The following is a 19094-nucleotide window of genomic DNA, read 5'->3' as shown; positions in this document are numbered from 1 at the left end:
CCTATCTCACTTGGAAACTGAGAGATATGGTCAGCAATAATTATCTGTGTGACATATTTTACGCTCTTTCATTCACATACCTCATATGGCCTTCTCATATGGGGACATTCTCCTTATATCAGCAACATTTTAAAAGAAAAAAATTGTGTAATAAGCAAGGCTGATACTAAAGGGCACTGTCACCCTCTCGGTAATAGGCTTTGGATACTGACAGTGATAAATCTGTATACCTGCACTCTTTGTCAAGTTCATTAAAGAATATATTATTAGGGAAACAATTCACAAACATGATACTAGAAATAACCCAAGCATTGACATCCCAAGGCACAGGGTAGCAATAACAGGAGACTCCCATGAAGTGAATGCCCTTAAAATTGTTAATGAATTTCCTCTCGCTGCTTTTACAATAGAAAAGAGTTTCATGATATGGACAATGTTGATATATTTAAGATACTATCTGCATATAGTACAGTGTGTGAATCCCTAAGGGACCAAAATGCTGAGGTCATCAGTCCCTAGATTTACACACTACTTAAACTAACTTATGCTAAGAACAACACACATACCCATGCCTGAGGGAGGACTCAAACCTCTGGTGGGAGAGGTCGCGCAATCCATGACATGGCGCCCCAGAACACATGGCCACTCCACTCTGCCTAGCTGTATACAAGATACTTAATTTGTCCATGTAAATCAGCATTAATTTTTATACTTTGATTGCAACTGTAACTTGTTATCATTATAAAAACTTATTCTGCTCTATGTGGTCATAGAGAGATTACCAATAAGACATGTGGGTAGATTAGAGTACAGGCTGGTGTTTATGACTACCATAAATAACAAATGTGGTGGCTGCATCTATGTAAACCTTAATAGCCAACATAAATCAATAAAACTATCTTGGACCAAGACTCAGATCACACTAATCATTCTCTCTCTCTATTCGTGTTCTCTCTTCTCGTAGTGGAGGGTCTCTGGGAGAGGGTCTCTGGGAACTGCATTGAGATTGACTGTCCCAAAGAGCCCCCTGCCGGGAGTGCAGAACACTCGGGGTTGTTGAGTCAGCATGCACATCCGGTAAAGGTGCATTTGATGGGTCGTGTAGTGACTGGTACACGATCGGACATGGCCAGACAGTCCACAACTGCGTTTTGGTCACCGATACCAGTTTCAATGTGGACATCTTCAAATAGGTTAGGTCTGTTATTTGTCATTAGATCTAACATACTTCCATCTTGAGTGGAGTTTCGAACTATCTGTTATAGGCGGCTTCCAGAGAAGGTATTTAGTAATGTTTCTCAGGATGTCTTATCATGCCCACCACTAACAACAATGTAATTTTTCCAATTGACAGTAGATTTAAGTCTCCATTGATGATTACAGTATGATTGGGGGACTTACATACATCTACGTGATTACTCTGCTATTCACAATTAAGTGTCTGGCAGAGGGTTCAATGAACCACTTTCAAGCTGTCCCTCTACCGTTCCACTCTCGAAAGGCGCGTGGGAAAAACGAGCACTTAAATGTTTCTGTGCGAGCCCTGATTTATCTTATTTTATCGTGATGATCATTTCTCCCTATGTAGGTGGGTGCCAACAGAATGTTTTCGCAATCAGAGGAGAAAACTGGTGATTGAAATTTCATGAGAAGATCCCATCGCAACGAAAAACGCCTTTGTTTTAATAATTGCCACTCTAATTCACATATCATGTCTGTGTCACTATCTCCCCTATTTCGCGAAAATACAAAATGAGCCACCCATCTTTGAACTTTTTCAATATCATCCGTCAGCCTGCCTGATACGGATCCCACACCACACAGCAATACTCCAGAATAGGGCGGACAAGTGTAGTGTAAGCAGTCTCTTTAGTAGATCTGTTGCACCTTCTCAGTGTTCTGCCAATGATTCGCAGTCTCTGGTTTGCTCTACCCACAACATTACCTGTGTCATCGTTCCAATGTAGGTTATTTGTAATTGTAATCCCTAAGCATTTAGTTGAATTTACAGTCTTCAGATTTGTGTGTGTTATCGCGTAATCGAAATTTAGCGGATTTCTTTTAGTACTTATGTGAATTACTTCACAGTTTTCTTTATTCAGGATCAATTGCCACTCTTGGCACCACACAGATAACTTATCTAAATCATTTTGCAATTGATTTTGGTCATCTGATGACTTTACAAGACGGTAAATTACAGCATCATATGCAAATAATCTAAGAGGGCTACTCAGATTGTCTCCTATGTCGTTAATATAGAACAGGAACAATAGAGGGCCTATAACACTTCCTTGGGAAACGCCGGATATTACTTCTGTTTTACTCGATGACTTTCTGTCTATTACTACGAACTGTGACCTTTCTGGCAGGAAATCACGAATCCTGTAGCACAACTGAGGCGATATTATGTAGGCACACAGTTTGGTTAGAAGACGCTTCTGAGGAACGGCGTCGAAAGTCTTCTGAAAAAGCCAAAAATATGGAGTCAATTTGACATCCCCTGACTATACCACTCATTACTTAGTGAGTATAAAGAGCTAGCTGTGTCCCGCCAGAACGATATTTGCTGAATCCGTGCTGACCATGTGTCAGTAAATCGTTTTCTTCTTTTCTTTCGAATACAGTGTATGTTCCAGAACCCTTCTGAAAATCGACATTAGTTATATGGGCCTGTAATTCAGCGGATTACTCCTATTTCCCTTTTTGGGTATTGATGTGGCTTGAGCAACTTTCCAGTCTTTAGGTAGGGAACTTTCTGTGAGCGAGCGGTTGTATATAATTGCTAAATATGGAGCTATTGCATCTGCACACTCTGAGAGGAACCACCTGACTGGTACACTATCTGGACCGGAGGCCTTATCTTTATAAAGTAATTTAAGCTGCTTTGCTACACCGAGGATATCTACTTCTATGATTCTCATCTTTGCAGTTGTTCTTGATTGGAATTCGGCAATATTTACTTCATCTTCTTTGGTGAAGGCGTTTCGGAAACACGCGTTTAATAAGTCTGCTTTTGTGGCACTGTCATCAGTCACTTCACCGTTGTTATCGCGCAGTAAAGATATCGATTGCGTCTTGCCACTTGTGTGCTTTGTATATGACCAGAACCTCTTTGGGTTTTCTGCAGATTCCGAGACAGAGTTTCGTTGTGGAGATTATTAAAAGCATCTCGCATTGAAGCACGTTCTGTATTTCTAACTTCTGCAAAACTTTGCCAACCTTCGGGGTTTTGTGCTCTTTTAAATTTGGCATGCTTTTTCCGTTTCTCTTGCAAGAGCGATCTGACCCGTTTTGTGTACCATGGAGGATCAGTACCATCACTTATTAATTTATGTGGTATGTATCTCTCCATTGCCGTCGATAATATCTCTTTGAAATCATTCTACATCTTCTCTACGCTTACGCGATCAGATTGGAAGGAGTGGAGAATGTCACTTAAAAAGGCATTAAGAGCATTTTTATCAGCTTTTTAAAACAGATGTACTTTGCATTCCTTTTTGAGGTTTGTGGGTGTTACGGTATTCAGCCTAGCAGCAACTGCCTTGTGGTCGCTAATCCCTGTATTCGTCATGATACTCCCTATTTGTCCAGGATTATTTGTTGTTAAGAGGTCAAGTATGCATCCATTTACGCTTCGAGTAGGCTCATGAACTAATTGTTCAAAATAATTTTCTGAGAAAGCATTCAGTACAATTTCGGTTGACGTTTGATGCCTGCCGCCTGCTTTAAACGTATAATTTTTCCAGCATATAGAGGGTAGATTGAAGTCGCCACCGACTATAATTGTATGAGTAGGTTACCTATTTGAAATGAGATTCAAGTTTTCTTTGAACTCTGCAGCAAATATATCTTCTGAGTCGGGGGGGGGGGGGGGGAGGGGGGGTCGGTAAAACGATCCAATTAATAGTTTAGTTTGTCAAGTATAACCTCTACCCATACTAGTGAGGTTTTCTCTTAAGTTTCCTGTTGCATCAGATGAGTCTGGTTGGTGACAGAAGGATCTAATTACTATTTTCTGCCCACCATGATACTGAGTCTTGACCAAACAATCTCACATGCAGCTTCGGTTTCTATCTCAGTGGAAATGGTTCAAATGGCTCTGAGCACTATAGGGCTTAACATCTGTGGTCATCAGTCCCCTAGAACTTAGAACTACTTAAACCTAACTAACCTAAGGACATCACACACATCTATTCCCGAGGCAGGATTCGAACCTGTCACCGTAGCAGTCGCACGGTTCCAGACTGAAGCGCCTAGAACCGCTCGGCCACAGCGGCCGGCTATCTCAGTGGATTTAAGTTTCTTGTCTACTGTGACAAATACGTCACCTTCATTTCCCATTTGCCTATCGTTTTGATTTACACTCAAGTTTTCTCCAAAAATCTCACTGTTATCAGTTCCTGGTTTCAACCAGCTTTCTGTAACTAGTATTACGTGAACTTCACTGCTTTTGAAGAGCACTTCGAACTCTTGTCACTTTGTTGCGAATGCTTCGACAGTTAACCTCTAGGATTTTTATACTCTCACCTGTGGGAGGCATTTCTTTCTATTTTTCACTGATGCCTTTGGGTTTCCTATAGCTACCGCTATCGAGATTGGATGGAGAGGCGCCTAATCTAAAAAAACGTTTGTAGTACCCCACACACAGTCAGCTTCTGGGTGTAGTATACGCTTGACCCATTTAGAGGAAGAAGCCTACAGTTGTCAAACCTATGGAGCAAGTCCAAGAATGCCGGAATGTGATTTGATCCATACAAATTCTACAATTTGGCCAGTCTTTTAGCTTTGTGATAATGATCCAGTATGTCGAGGATGTATTTCCTAGTTCTTTTGTCCCAATTTCTGTAAGTAATGAACTTCAAAACGCTTTGAGAGTGAGTGATTATTACTGCCTTCGGTATTTTGAGAGATCTTGCATATTTGATTGCCTCTATAATAGCAAAAGTTTCAGTAAGAAATGTGGAAGCATACACTGGTACTTGAAACTTCCTTTCTTCTGTAGATTCTGGCCAGAAGAAAGCATTTTTGAGCCATCTGTTTGTGGTTTAAGATATCCTGCCCCCTTTTCTGCCAGGTGCGATGTAGGTGAAAACTGCCCATATCCTTTTCCTTTGCTGGAATAATCGACGTGTGTTACAAGAATATCGTGATAAGAGCTGTGGTAGTCATATAGGAACATTGGAAGAACCTCACTTCGATATACTTTCTTTTGGAGATATTTCCAGTCTTCCTACCGCTTGTAGATATGAAACTGCTGTTTCCTGACATTTCTGTTATTCCCGATTTGAGAGAGCGTTTCACACTTTTTTATCAGTGGATGTTTAGTATCTGCCATCCGCTGTAAGATATAACGATCACACATCATTGTTCTTCGGATATGTAGAGGCATTTCTGTTGGTTCCAGGAGAAGGGCGTTGGTGGGAGAAGAATGCATAGCTCCGAGGCAGATGCGTAAGCTTCTGTACTGCAGTTTATCCAGTAGTGCTAGGTACCTGTTAGCAGCAGTGTGATAGACTGTGCATCCGTAGTCTGTATGGGAACGTATCAACGTGCGGCAGAGTGTTGGGGGGAGCTCCCCCCCCTCCCCCCCAATCATACTCTTGTCACTGATCTGATAAGGTTCAGTGCTTTTTCACACGTACTGTTTGAATATGAGGTATCCATCTCATTCTGGAATCCAAGAGAACACCAAGAAACTTCTCCTGGGATTTTAGTGATATTTTATGACCAGAAAGTCTTCACTATTCAAGCAGCCTGGCATAGTTTGGTTCGTGAAAGGAACAAGTACCGATTTTCCTGCCGAGATCTGTAACCCACAGCTACGTAATGTTTGATCCAGTGTGCCCATTGCCTCTGAAAGCTCACATACAGCCTGATTTATTCCTTTGGTCGACACATACAAACAAATATCATCTGCATACTGGAGGCTTTTAACTGGAAAAGGGATCATCCTAGCCAGCTCGTTAGTATATAGTGCAAAGAGTAGGCGGCTGAGGATAGCTCCTTGTGGGAGACCTGTTGTAAGACGACGTGGTCCAATTAGTTTATTTTGGAACCGAACACACAAGGGTCTTCCAGCGAGGAAAGTGCTGATTCCATAAATCAGTTGTGGCGGGATTCCAATGGTTTCCAACTTGCGTAGCAACATAGGTATAAGAACATTACCATACGCTCCAACTATATCCAGGAATGTAGCTGTTACATTCTCGTTTCTTGTTGTTGCGTCATAGATATCTGAGGTTAAGATATTTAAATTATCTATTGTTCCCTTGCTTTTTCTAAACACATACTGACTCAATGACAGGGTCTGATTTGATTCCAACCACCATTCCAAGCGATTTTTTACAGGCACTCTAAGGTTTTGCCGATACAGGAAGAAAGAGAAATAGGTCTATGTGATTTGGCCTGCTCTTCATCTTTATTTTTGTTTCAGTATGGGTACCACTACTTGAGTAGTCCAATCTTCTATTAGCGTGTCGTTGATCCATATTTGGTTAAATATCTGTAACAGTTTTCTGAGTGCTATGTCTGGGAGAATTTATATCATCTGATACTGAATACCGTCCTTACCGGGTGTGGAAGTTACGCTCTTTTTAATGCCATTCATCAGCTCTTCATAAGAAAACGGTACGACGAGAAAATGATTGTAATCTCGTTGTTCCGCGGGGCAATATGGCTGCTCGGCTGCGGAAGCTGGTGAGATTAAATTCATAAAGTCTTCAAGCCATGCGTCACTTAATGACTGACGCATAGTGAAGTTTTTGTTTTTGAAAAATCTTAATTTCTTCCAAACATCAGCGATACTAATATTGTTATTTAAAGATTCACAGAAATTTTGCCAGCTATTTTTTTTACAGTGTTTTAACCGCCTTCGAACTTTCGCTGCTATCTTCCTATATACAATGACGTTTTCTACATTTTGTTGTTTACAGAAGTTACTGTACGCAAGGTTGCGCTGTGCTATGGCTCTAGAATACTCTAGTGTCCACCAGATTAGGGTCCGTTACGTCAAAACGATGAATTCCTTTTTTCTTGGAATGGAAATTGTTGCAGCGTCTTCAGTAATTGAAATTAGCTGTTGGTAGCCCTCTTCCGGAGCTAACAAATTGTCAAAAGATTGAAACTTCACCTGGACTGTTGCAGTATACTTTGGCCAGGCAGCATCCTTTATTTTCCACCTGCTGTTTGGTTAGATGATTTCTACTGTATTTATAGATAAGTCTCTTGTGATTTCCAGAGGGAAATGATCTGAGCCAAGAGGGTCTCGTTTGACCGCTCACTCCGTTACACGGTTGAAGTCAACAGAGCACAATGTGAAATGGACGGCTGACGGTCGTCTGTTTGGGTTATGTATCATACTAGGAGAACCGTCATTTAGAAGAATCAAATTAAACTTTTCAAAAAGTGTAACTAACTCTCTGCCATCGGCGTCATCTACTTCGCAATCCCATAGTGAGTGGTGTGCGTTGAAGTCTGCACAAAGAAGGAATGGCGTTTGAAGATGGGCTACAATCTGATCCAGTGAAAGATCTTGTATTTCACATTTAGGTGGTTTGTAAATGGTGACGATGGTGAGTGCGCCGTTAGGAGTGTAAATTACAGCAGCAACTACCTGGCATTCTGTTGTCCTAATAGTGGTGTCCAATTTCTTAAACTTAACCGTCTCTCTAATTTAAATGGCTACTCCTCCTCCTTTTCCATCGCCTCTGTCGTTTCTGAGAACAGCGTATCCTTTGAATTGTATTCGTTGGGTTGGCTGAAACCAAGTTTCGCAAATACAAGCTACCGGCATGTGGTTCCTGCTAAGATCCCGATAAAGACTTTCTCTGTTCGAGATTGCTGGCCGTGCATTCCACTGGAATATTTTAAAAGCCATTGTCAGATTTGCAGAAGTCTTCAACAGCATTACAAATAAGAGCCATCTGTTTCATTTTTAAGACAAAGAAAGATCTGCATTATTAGAGCACAAAAGGCTGTTACTCGTAGTTTCTCGACCAGTATAAGATGTTGCCAGAGGAGTGGGAGAATATGGATTGTTTTGTATTGAGTTCTGTGGACCCTGAAATCCGTATAACTTACCTGAATAACCCTGCTTCTATGGACTGCGAGTAAATGATTTATTTTTGTAAGACCTGGGAGCTGGAACCGACATAACTGCATGCTTTTGTCCGTCATGTTCAAACCTTTTGGATTCTCGCATGTTTTAGGCCAGTCACTAGGAGAGAGCTCTCGTGTTGTAGAAACTCTGGCAGTAGTTTGCGCAAATGTTGGTCGCGGTGACGAGACGGCAATTACGCAAGAAGCGCCATAGGCTTCGCTGCTCTTTGCTCCCATGTGCTGCGGATAAACTGGGCAACAGCTATCGGTAGCGTGGTGGTTTCCGCTGCAACGCAAACACCTGGTCTCTCCGGCGTGCGAGCACTGAGAGGTCTCGTGGGCTCCCGTGCATTTGGCACAGCGGGCACTACTGCGACATTGCAAACTTAAATGGAAATATTTAAGGCAATTGTGACATTGAAAACTGACTGGACATACGGTGCAACGGGGCATTGTATACCGCACAAATATACGTACTGTGGAAGTTATTGAGATTTAAATGTTACAACACATTTCGGTGTGTGAAGTACTTTCAATTCTCCATTTTCTATTACTTGCTTTGTGAACCTTCGTAAATCTGTTACTCAAAATTCTGACTTTATTTCTGCAAGGATGTCTTGGTGGGATAATGCAATATCAACATCACAGATAACTCCCTTTCTCTTTGTTAGGAAATCTGGAATATAAGCCTCGATATTCTTCAGCCGAAAAACATCAGCAACCGCAACCTGTTTGCAGACTGCCCTGTTTTGGTTTCAGTTTTATACCTGTTTCTATCAATAGCTGAGATATTAACTATTTCATGTCTTAAGTTATTAATTTCTGTAAACAACATTCTTCCAAGAGCCATCAGATGTAACTTCCCTACATTATCATTTTCTCCGTCTACAAAGACGACGTAGGGTCCCATGTCTGTTGATATGTATTATCATTACTAGCATATTTGTTGTTACTAGGTAACGTGTTATTTCATGTAGGAGATCACGTTCTTACGACTAACAGACTTTTGGGAAGCAGGCTGCTCATTGCAATTCCTGTGTCCTATATTTACACTCAAGTTAGTATCTCCTCCTAGAACTTCCACAGTGTATCCAAAATTATCAATATCTACCACATTTAAATCCACTTCAACATCACTACTGTGCCTTTCACTTGCCTTTGCCTTCTTCGGAACGTGTGCGTCAGGAGCTGCTGCCTGTTGGGATGATGGTGATCGGTGTCTTGCCTTTTGTCGCTGGGTATTGTTTGTCAGACACTGCGACAAGAAAGCTGAACTTGATGAATGCTGGTCCATCTCCATCTGATCATTGTGAGGACAGTGATCTAGAGAGCACATTCCCATGGTATCCAATTGATGCATATTTGTAATTAACACTATTGAAGGAGGATGCATCGTGGCAGTCTGGATGTTGTGACTCGCATGCAAAGCGATAGCCGACCTTTGGCCTGTACCGACTGGGATTTCGTCATTAGTTTCCATTTTATAAATAGCCGCCGAGAGAAGTCTCCCAGCGACGATGCTTTGACACTTGTTGCTAACTACTTGCAGGCAAAATATCCAGTAGATTACACTAAAACAAAAACTTGATAACAGTTCCGCGAAACACCTGATGGAATCGGTGCCGGCCGCCGCACGAAGCACAAACGACCGCTCAGCGAGGGTGCCGTAGCTGCAGGCAACAATTTGTCGTCACCCGCTCGTCGAAAAGTTTTTTACTGCAGACAACACAGTTTAGAGTGGAACTGTTAATAATTAATCATCCTTTCTCAATATTCTTGAGAGCGATCGGTAAAACAGCGTTATTTATTTCGTTGCTAACCAAATAACCGATACTCAAGCTCATTATTTTTATAGATCAAGAGTAGCTAAGGGCCTATAACACTTCCTTGGGGAGCGCCAGATATTATCTCTGGTTTGTTCGATGACTTTCCATCAGTTATCACCAACTGTGACTCGCATTTATAGCTGTGCATGCCTGGCCACACCACGCGTCTTCTGACCTGGTGCATGACGTTTGCAATGTCTTAACCCCTGAGCTGTGTGTCGTACAGTGATATAGTACTGTATGTACATTCAACGGCATATTTGGATGCTTTTTGCCAAATTTATTGCGAATAAAGTTATTACCAAAGAAGTAACAAATTAAACGTTATGTGACAGTTTCTCATGCATCTCATTGCTTGTGATGTGATGTCTCCTGAACTGTGTGTCGAACAGTGATATAATTGTGCTCTTACATTCCGCGGTAGCGGAGCGGTTCTAGGCGCTTCAGTCTGGAACCGCGCGACCGCTACGGTCACAGGTTCGAATCCTGCCTCGGGCATGGATGTGTGTGATGCCCTTAGTTTGGTTAGGTTTAAGTAGTTCCAAGTTCTAGGGGACTGATGACCTCAGAAGTTAAGTCCCAAAGTGCTCAGAGCCATTCCAACCATTTGAATATTCCATGGTATATCTGCATACTGCCTGTAAACTGTACTGCGAATACGGTTTGTAGTAGAGCAGTAATAAATTACAACGCTATACGTCATCTGTACTAACTGCATCCACAGCAGAAAAGTAGTAAGCGACAAACACTTTTCCTTTCATCGTTTTGAAGGGGTTGTCAGCGAGAAAAAAATTGGTAATGGTGAAATTACGCGATAAGTTTGTTGTCAAGTCCCTAAATGTTCTTGTTGTCAAACACTGGATGAGTAAATCTGGGAACTCACGCGTCGCGGCCTACGCTTCTTTCCCGGCCCCACTCCTTTGATAGGTAGGTTGTTCTTACCCACAAAGCGGGTGTCGTCTGACACTGAGGTACTTGTGCACCAGGTCTCGCTTAAATCGGTCCAGTATTTCAGGAGGAGATATGGGACATACACACACACGCACACAGACACAGACACACACGCACGCACAAATAAAACTATTCGCAATAAATTTCTCACACGGTATCCACATAAGCCGCTGAATGTACTTACAACGTTAGATCATTGTACGACACTTAGTTCAGGAGATACGAGGTCATATATGGATTTTTTTAAAAAAAAAAAAAACAGGTTTCCGGCTGTTTCGATATCGTTGTAGAATATTATACCATTGTGTTTGTTTTTACACTCATAATGTGTAAAATATTCTGCGAGGGGCATTTGAAAAGTCCGTGCAAAAATAAAAATTACTTACGTGTTTTAGTTAAATTTTATTTATTTTTCGACATAGTCTCATTTTAGACTTATACACTTCATTCAACGCTGTTCTAATTTGTTGATCCTTCCGAATAATAGGAATCGTCCAAGTCCGCAAAATAGCTATTAGTTGCTGCAATCACCTCCTCCACTGAATAAAATCTTTGTCCCGCCAGCCATTTCTTCAAATTAGGGAACAAATAGTAGTGTGGTGAGGGAGCCAAGCCTGGAGAACCGGGGTGATGTGAAACGAGTTGGAATTCTATTTCCATTAATTTTGTGACCACAACTGCTGAGGTCTGTGCAGGTGCATTGTCGTGATGGAAAAGGACATTCTTGTGGTCCAATCGCCGGGGTTTTCTTGCAACTCGATTTTCAAACGGTCCAATAACGATGAATAATATTCACTTGTAATAGTTTTACCCTTTTCCGGATAGTTGATGAGGATTATCCCTTGCGAATCCCAAAAGACAGTCGCCATAACCTTTCCCGCCGAAGGAATGGTCTTCAAGGTTTTTTGGTGCAGATTCTCCCTTGGTAACCCATTGTTTAGATTGTTGTTTGTCTCAGGAGTGTAGTAATGTATCCCTTTTTCATCCACAGTGACGAAACGACGCTTAAAGTCTTGCAGATTCTTCCGGAACTGCTGCAAACAATCCTTGCAACACTTCACACGATTCCGTTTTTGGTCAAGTATGAGCAATCATACAAACGTCTCAAAAATGAGATCGACAGGAAGTGCAAAATGGCTAAACAGGGATGGCTAGGGGACAAATGTAAGGATGTAGAAGCTTATCTCACTAGGGGTAAGATAGATACTGCCTACAGGAAAATTAAAGACACCTTTGGAGAGAAGAGAACCACGTGTATGAATATCAAGAGCTCAGATGGCAGCCCAGTTCTAAGCAAAGAATGGAAGGCAGAAAGGTGGAAGGAGTATGTAGAAGGCTTATACAAGGGCGATGTACTTGAGGACAATATTATGGAAATAGAAGAGGATGTAGATGAAGACGAAATGGGAGATACGATACTGCGTGAAGAGTTTGACAGAGCACTGAAAGACCTGAGTCGAAACAAGGCCCCCGGAGTAGACAACATTCCATTAGAACTACTGACGGCCTTGGGAGAGCCAGTCATGACAAAACTCTACCAGCTGGTGAGCAAGATGTATGAGCAGGCGAAATACCCTCAGACTTCAAGAATAATATAATAATTCCAATCCCAAAGAAAGCAGGTGCTGACAGATGTGAAAATTACCGAACTATCAGTTTAATAAGCCACGGCTGCAAAATACTAACGCGAATTCTTTACAGACGAATGGAAAAACTGGTAGATGCAGACCTCGGGGAGGATCAGTTTGGATTCCGTCGAAATGTTGGAACACGTGAGGCAATACTGACCTTACGACTTATCTTAGAAGAAAGATTAAGAAAAGGCAAACCTACGTTTCTAGCATTTGTAGACTTAGAGAAAGCTTTCGACAATGTTGACTGGAATACTCTTTTTCAAATTCTAAAGGTGGCAGGGGTAAAATACAGGGAGCGAAAGGCTATTTATAATTTGTACAGAAACCAGATGGCAGTAATAAGAGTCGAGGGGTATGAAAGGGAAGCAGTGGTTGCGAAAGGAGTGAGACAGGGTTGTAGCCTCTCCCCGATGTTATTCAATCTGTATATTGAGCAAGCAGTAAAGGAAACAAAAGAAAAATTTGGAGTAGGTATTAAAATTCATGGAGACGAAGTAAAAACTTTGAGGTTCGCCGATGACATTGTAATTCTGTCAGAGACGGCAAAGGACTTGGAAGAGCAGTTGAACGGAATGGACAGTGTCTTGAAAGGAGGATATAAGATGAACATTAACAAAAGCAAAACGAGGATAATGGAATGTAGTCAAATTAAATCGGGTGATGCTGAGGGAATTAGATTAGGAAATGAGACACTTAAAGTAGTAAAGGAGTTTTCCTATTTAGGAAGTAAAATAACTGATGATGGTCGAAGTAGAGAGGATATAAAATGTAGACTGGCAATGGCAAGGAAAGCGTTTCTGAAGAAGAGAAATTTGTTAACATCGAATATAGATTCATGTATCAGGAAGTCGTTTCTGAAAGTATTTGTTTGGAGTGTAGCCATGTATGGAAGTGAAACATGGACGATAACTAGTTTGGACAAGAAGAGAATAGAAGCTTTCGAAATGTGGTGCTACAGAAGAATACTGAAGATAAGGTGGATAGATCACGTAACTAATGAGGAGGTATTGAATAGGATTGGGGAGAAGAGAAGTTTGTGGCACAACTTGACTAGAAGAAGGGATCGGTTGGTAGGACATGTTTTGAGGCATCAAGGGATCACAAATTTGGCATTGGAGGGCAGCGTGGAGGGTAAAAATCGTAGAGGGAGACCGAGAGATGAGTACACTAAGCAGATTCAGAAGGATGTAGGTTGCAGTAGGTACTGGGAGATGAAGCAGCTTGCAGAGGATAGAGTAGCATGGAGAGCTGCATCAAACCAGTCTCAGGACTGAAGACAACAACAACAACAACAACAACATGAGCAATCGCGGAACCCATGTTGCGGATAGCTTTCTCATGTCCAAATGTTTATGCAAAATATGTACCCGTTCATTCGAGATGCCCACAAGTACTAGCACTAGCAATCACGCACCTTAACTCTTCTGTCATCTATCGCCATATCGTGTATTTTATCAATGATTTCTGGAGTCGTAACTTCCAAATGGCGTCTAGAATGTTCAGTATCACTTGTGCTCATATGGCCACTCCGCAAATTTTGAAACTGTTCTAATCAAAGGTGCAGAGCCACCGTAATTGTTATCATGCTTCCCTTTAGTCTCCTGAGGCGTTTTGCCTTTCATAGAGTAATGTTTAACCACCGCACGAAATTGTTTTTCGTCCATTTTTGACTATCACTCGACTTCCTTGATTCACACGAATGCCAAACACAATGAAATCGACCAATATGGCTGAAATTTGGTGTGCGTTATTTCCAAAGATGCTACTAACTAAACATGACCTCGATAGTGGCATCTCTCGGACTTTTCACGGATTTCTCAAACGCCCCTCCTACTAAGAACCAACGGAACAGTCAGTTAACACACGACCATGTTTTTATTTAATGTCTGTAGTTGAGAAACTTATCTGATCAGACTTCTGAACTTATTAGACGCAGATTTCATGAACTGTTTAATTGTTTGAACTGCCTGTTAACGCTGCCTAATGATTTAAAACTCTTGGTGTAATTAGCGTGAACTGAGATGTGACAAGAAGATGGAGACATTATTAAATATGTTTATTATTGTGTAACATTGAAATGGACAAGAATATTATCTAAATTTGTACCGTCTTTTGTGGGTTTTGACATACACATTGATGTCAAACTTTCTCATGGTGGGTAATGAGCTACCACATTCGAAGAGGAGCCATAGATGCGGCCAGCGATAGAGCAGGAAGGATTTCATCGCCCATGTTAGAAATAGGGCAAAGTTCGTGCCACCCCCACTTTCCATTGTTGCCAAATTTATTCAAGATGGCGGCGATGACGTCATCTCAGATGGCGGCATGTAGACTTGGCAACAACACATGACGTCATCCAATATGGCGGCTTTTGGGGGAAAATTAGGGCAATTGTCCTACGTCCACTACCCTAACCTCGACCCCTCCCCCGAAAAATGGTGGAAAATTTGAATTTTGGCGGGAAAATAGACCAATTTTTCTACATCCACTAACCTATGCCTCCAGAAGAAAAAAATGGCGGCAAGTTTGAACTCCAACACGATAATGCATGCAAAATCACACTCATCTTTATTGTTATTCATTATCATTTATTAACATTCATTATCATTTATTATTATTTAAATAGACCAATTGGGCTACATCCACAAACCTAAGCCTACAGAAGGAAAAAATGGCGGGAAATTTGAATTCCAACAGAATAATGCATGCAAAAACCGTACTTGTCATTATTATTATTATTATTCATTATTATTGATTATCATTTATTAACATTCATTATCATTTATTATTATTTATTATTATAGGTGTACCTCCACTAGAAATTTGCGTCAAATTCAAATTCCAACACGATAACGTCTCGAAAACTGTACTTCTATTTATTATTATCAATTATTACTTATTCAAGATGTCCGATTTTCTCGGCCAGGAAGCCATTTTCCTTACATCCATAACAAAAATCTATCACAAGTTCAAATCCCATCACCATAACAGATCACACGTACGAACTTCCTCCGTCACTTATCTTTTTTCGCTGGTAGCCTATCATAATCGTGTCAAATAATAAACTGCACTTATAGTAACGTAAGTCACGTCCTCTGATTTTGTAGGGGGGCAAGGGACTGAAGACTTTATTTCAAGCAGTACGGTCATCACTTGTTCTCCAACACAGTCAGCACACACATCTTTGATATCGCAGTGCAGTCGCCACGATGTCCGCGCTCCAACTGAATTAGTTCAAACCCTCGGCACCCCTTGGCCAGCGCGCGGAGACACTGCCTGCGCCTGTCACGTGAGGCGACCGGCCAGGCGCGGTTAGAGATGGGTCGAACTCGTTCATTCCCGTGAACTACTTCATTCATATCGCTCTTTGCTGTGAAGCGTTCAAATGAGGCAGTTCATTCATGAAGTACGGAAACCTGGCGAAGTTGCCCAGTTCGCCGCTCAGCTGCGGCTATGCTCGCTCTTACAATAAAGCTTCGTAATACTTCATAATTTTACCAACAGATGGCCGAACTATGCAGTAACATGCTCACAACGTTTTACGCTCTTATAGCGTCTGAGTTAAATTAAATAGAGCATGGTCGAAGGGGACAATGGAAAGATAAACAGAGAAGCCTGTGACATATAAAGAAGGTATTACATTTAATCTTGCTCGACATTTCCTCATGAAGCGCCCAAAAAAGTCTTTATCTGCCAAATGAAACATTATTTGTTGTATACATGGACTGAAAACTAGGGCTACCAATGAAATGCAGTCCAATTTTATGTCCCATTTAAAATTTAATCCAAACTAGAATGAGTATGATTACCACTGTCACAAAGTCTATACACCTACGTTAAGTAATTATACGGAAGTTTTCCTGTAGATTTTATTTTTGTTGAGAATAATAACCCTCCAGATTCAAAACGTAAACTGTCACCTGTAGTCATTGGTACGATTTCAGGTAAAATCCCTCTTTCAGTGTTATTAACAAACCTTTTATTTTCATGTTGGCTGTGCGTTCTCACACAGCCAGCCTCTTCGTTTGTATCTTTAATATTCATTTGTCTGCAAACTTCCGTATAATTACTTAACGTAGGTGTATAGACTTTGTGACAGTGGTAATCATACTCATTCTAGTTTGGATTAAATTTTAAATGGGACATAAAATTGGACTGCATTTCATTGGTAGCCCTCGTTTTCAGTCCATGTATACAACAAGTAATGTTTCATTTGGCAGATAAAGACTTTTTTGGGCGCTTCATGAGGAAATGTCGAGCAAGATTAAATGTAATACCTTCTTTATATGTCACAGGCTTCTCTGTTTATCTTTCCATTGTCCCCTTCGACCATGCTCTATTTAATTTAACTCAGACGCTATAAGAGCGTAAAACGTTGTGAGCATGTTACTGCATAGTTCGGCCATCTGTTGGTAAAATTATGAAGTATTACGAAGCTTTATTGTAAGAGCGAGCATAGCCGCAGCTGAGCGGCGAACTGGGCAACTTCGCCAGGTTTCCGTACTTCATGAATGAACTGCCTCATTTGAACGCTTCACAGCAAAGAGCGATATGAATGAAGTAGTTCACGGGAATGAACGAGTTCGACCCATCTCTAACCGCACCTGGCCGGTCGCCTCATGTGACAGGCGCAGGCAGTGTCTCCGCGCGCTGGCCAAGGGGTGCCGAGGGTTTGAACTAATTCAGTTGGAGCGCGGACATCGTGGCGACTGCACTGCGATATCAAAGATGTGTGTGCTGACTGTGTTGGAGAACAAGTGATGACCGTACTGCTTGAAATAAAGTCTTCAGTCCCTTGCCCCCCTACAAAATCAGAGGACGTGACTTACGTTACTATAAGTGCAGTTTATTATTTGACACGATTATGATAGGCTACCAGCGAAAAAAGATAAGTGACGGAGGAAGTTCGTACGTGTGATCAGTTATGGTGTTGGGATTTGAACTTGTGATAGATTTTTGTTATGGATGTAAGGAAAATGGCTTCCTGGCCGAGAAAATCGGACATCTCGAATAAATAATAAATGATAATAATAAATAGAAGTACAGTTTTCACGACATTATCGTGTTGGAAATTGAATTTTTTACGCAATTTTCTAGTGGAGGTAGGCCTATTATAATAAATAATAATAATAATAATAATAATAAAAAAATGATAATGAATGATAATAAATGATAACGAATTAAAATAAATGACAATGAATGATAATGAATGTTAATAAATGATAATGAATAATAATAAACAAAAGTAAGGTTTTGCAGCCATTATCATGTCGGAATTTGAATTTGGAGGGTATTTTGTAGTAGAGGCAGGCCAATAATAATAAATAATAATAAATGATAATACATAATAAAAAATGATAATAAATAATAATGAATGATAATGAATGTTAATAAATGATAATCAATAGTGATGAATAATAATAATAAGGACAAGTACGGTTTTTGCATTCATTATCCTGTTGGAATTCAAATTTCTCACCATTTTTTTCTTTTGGAGGCTTAGGTTAGTGGACATAGCCCAATTGGTCTATTTAAATAATAATAAATGATAATGAATAATAATAAAGACAAGTATGGTTTGGCATGCATTATGGTGTAGGAATTCAAGTTTGCCGCCATTTTTTTCTTCTGGATGCATAGATTAGTGGATGTAGCACAATTGGTCTATTTTCCCGCCAAAATTCAAATTTCCCACCATTTTTGGTGGGAGAGATCGAGGTTAGGTTAGTGGCCGTAGGCCAAAAGCTGCCATATTGGATGACGTCATGCGCTGTTGCCATGTCTACATGCCGCCATCTTGGATGACGACATCGCCGCCATCTTGAATAAATTTGGCGACAATGGACAGTGGGGTGGCATGAACCTTGCCCTACTACTCATGTTACGTCAAAGTTCCCGAAAAAAGCACAGAAACACGGTTCAAATGGCTCTGAGCACTATGCGACTTAACTTCTGAGGTCATCAGTCGCCTAGAACTTAGAAGTAATTAAACGTAACTAACCTCAGGACATCACACACATCCATACCCGTGGCAGGATTCGAACCTGCGACCGTAGCGGTTGCTCGGCTCCAGCCCGTAGCGCTTAGAACCACACGGCCACTTCGGCCGGCAAAAAACACAGAAAAAACTGTCTTGGTATCCAATCAAGGCTGTGATAGTTCTACTGCACACAGTATTGTTTGACTGCAGTTTGGCAGTGGATAGACACCAAACATTAAAGGTTCTAAATGTGTCCAACGTGCTCAATTCAGAGCAAGAACACTCAGCACTCGAGAAGAAGATTATCAATAACATAGTTATTTCTTCACTGTGAAGAACTGTCGCAATCAAAATGCGATCTGAAAAGGAATATTGACGTTGTAACTACACTGAGCGATCTGAAGATACCGAGTTAAGATACCTAGACGCGATTTGAAAATGCTACTTGTAGGTGGCGTTGGTTCTGGGGAAATAAAGAGCAAAACAACGAATTATTTCCACACCCACGTAGGCAACTGATTCCCAAGCCGTGACACAGGACTGTCACGATCGCGCATAGTCTAATAAAATTGACTTATAAGAGAATAGAAATGGTTTACCAACTTA

General features: G+C 41.0%; 1 protein-coding gene across 2 annotated transcripts in view; it reads right to left on the bottom strand.

Annotated features, from left to right (window-relative positions):
• The window catches only part of LOC126267437 (sodium/potassium/calcium exchanger 3-like), a 292258-nt gene that overhangs the window by 158715 nt on the left and 114449 nt on the right, over window positions 1–19094 (bottom strand). The window lies entirely within an intron of this gene.

This window comes from Schistocerca gregaria, chromosome 4 (assembly GCF_023897955.1).
Source record: "Schistocerca gregaria isolate iqSchGreg1 chromosome 4, iqSchGreg1.2, whole genome shotgun sequence".
In the NCBI taxonomy this organism is placed as follows: Eukaryota; Metazoa; Arthropoda; class Insecta; order Orthoptera; family Acrididae; genus Schistocerca; species Schistocerca gregaria.
Note: the sequence above shows the minus strand (reverse complement) of the source record. Positions and strands in the feature narration are given on the sequence as shown.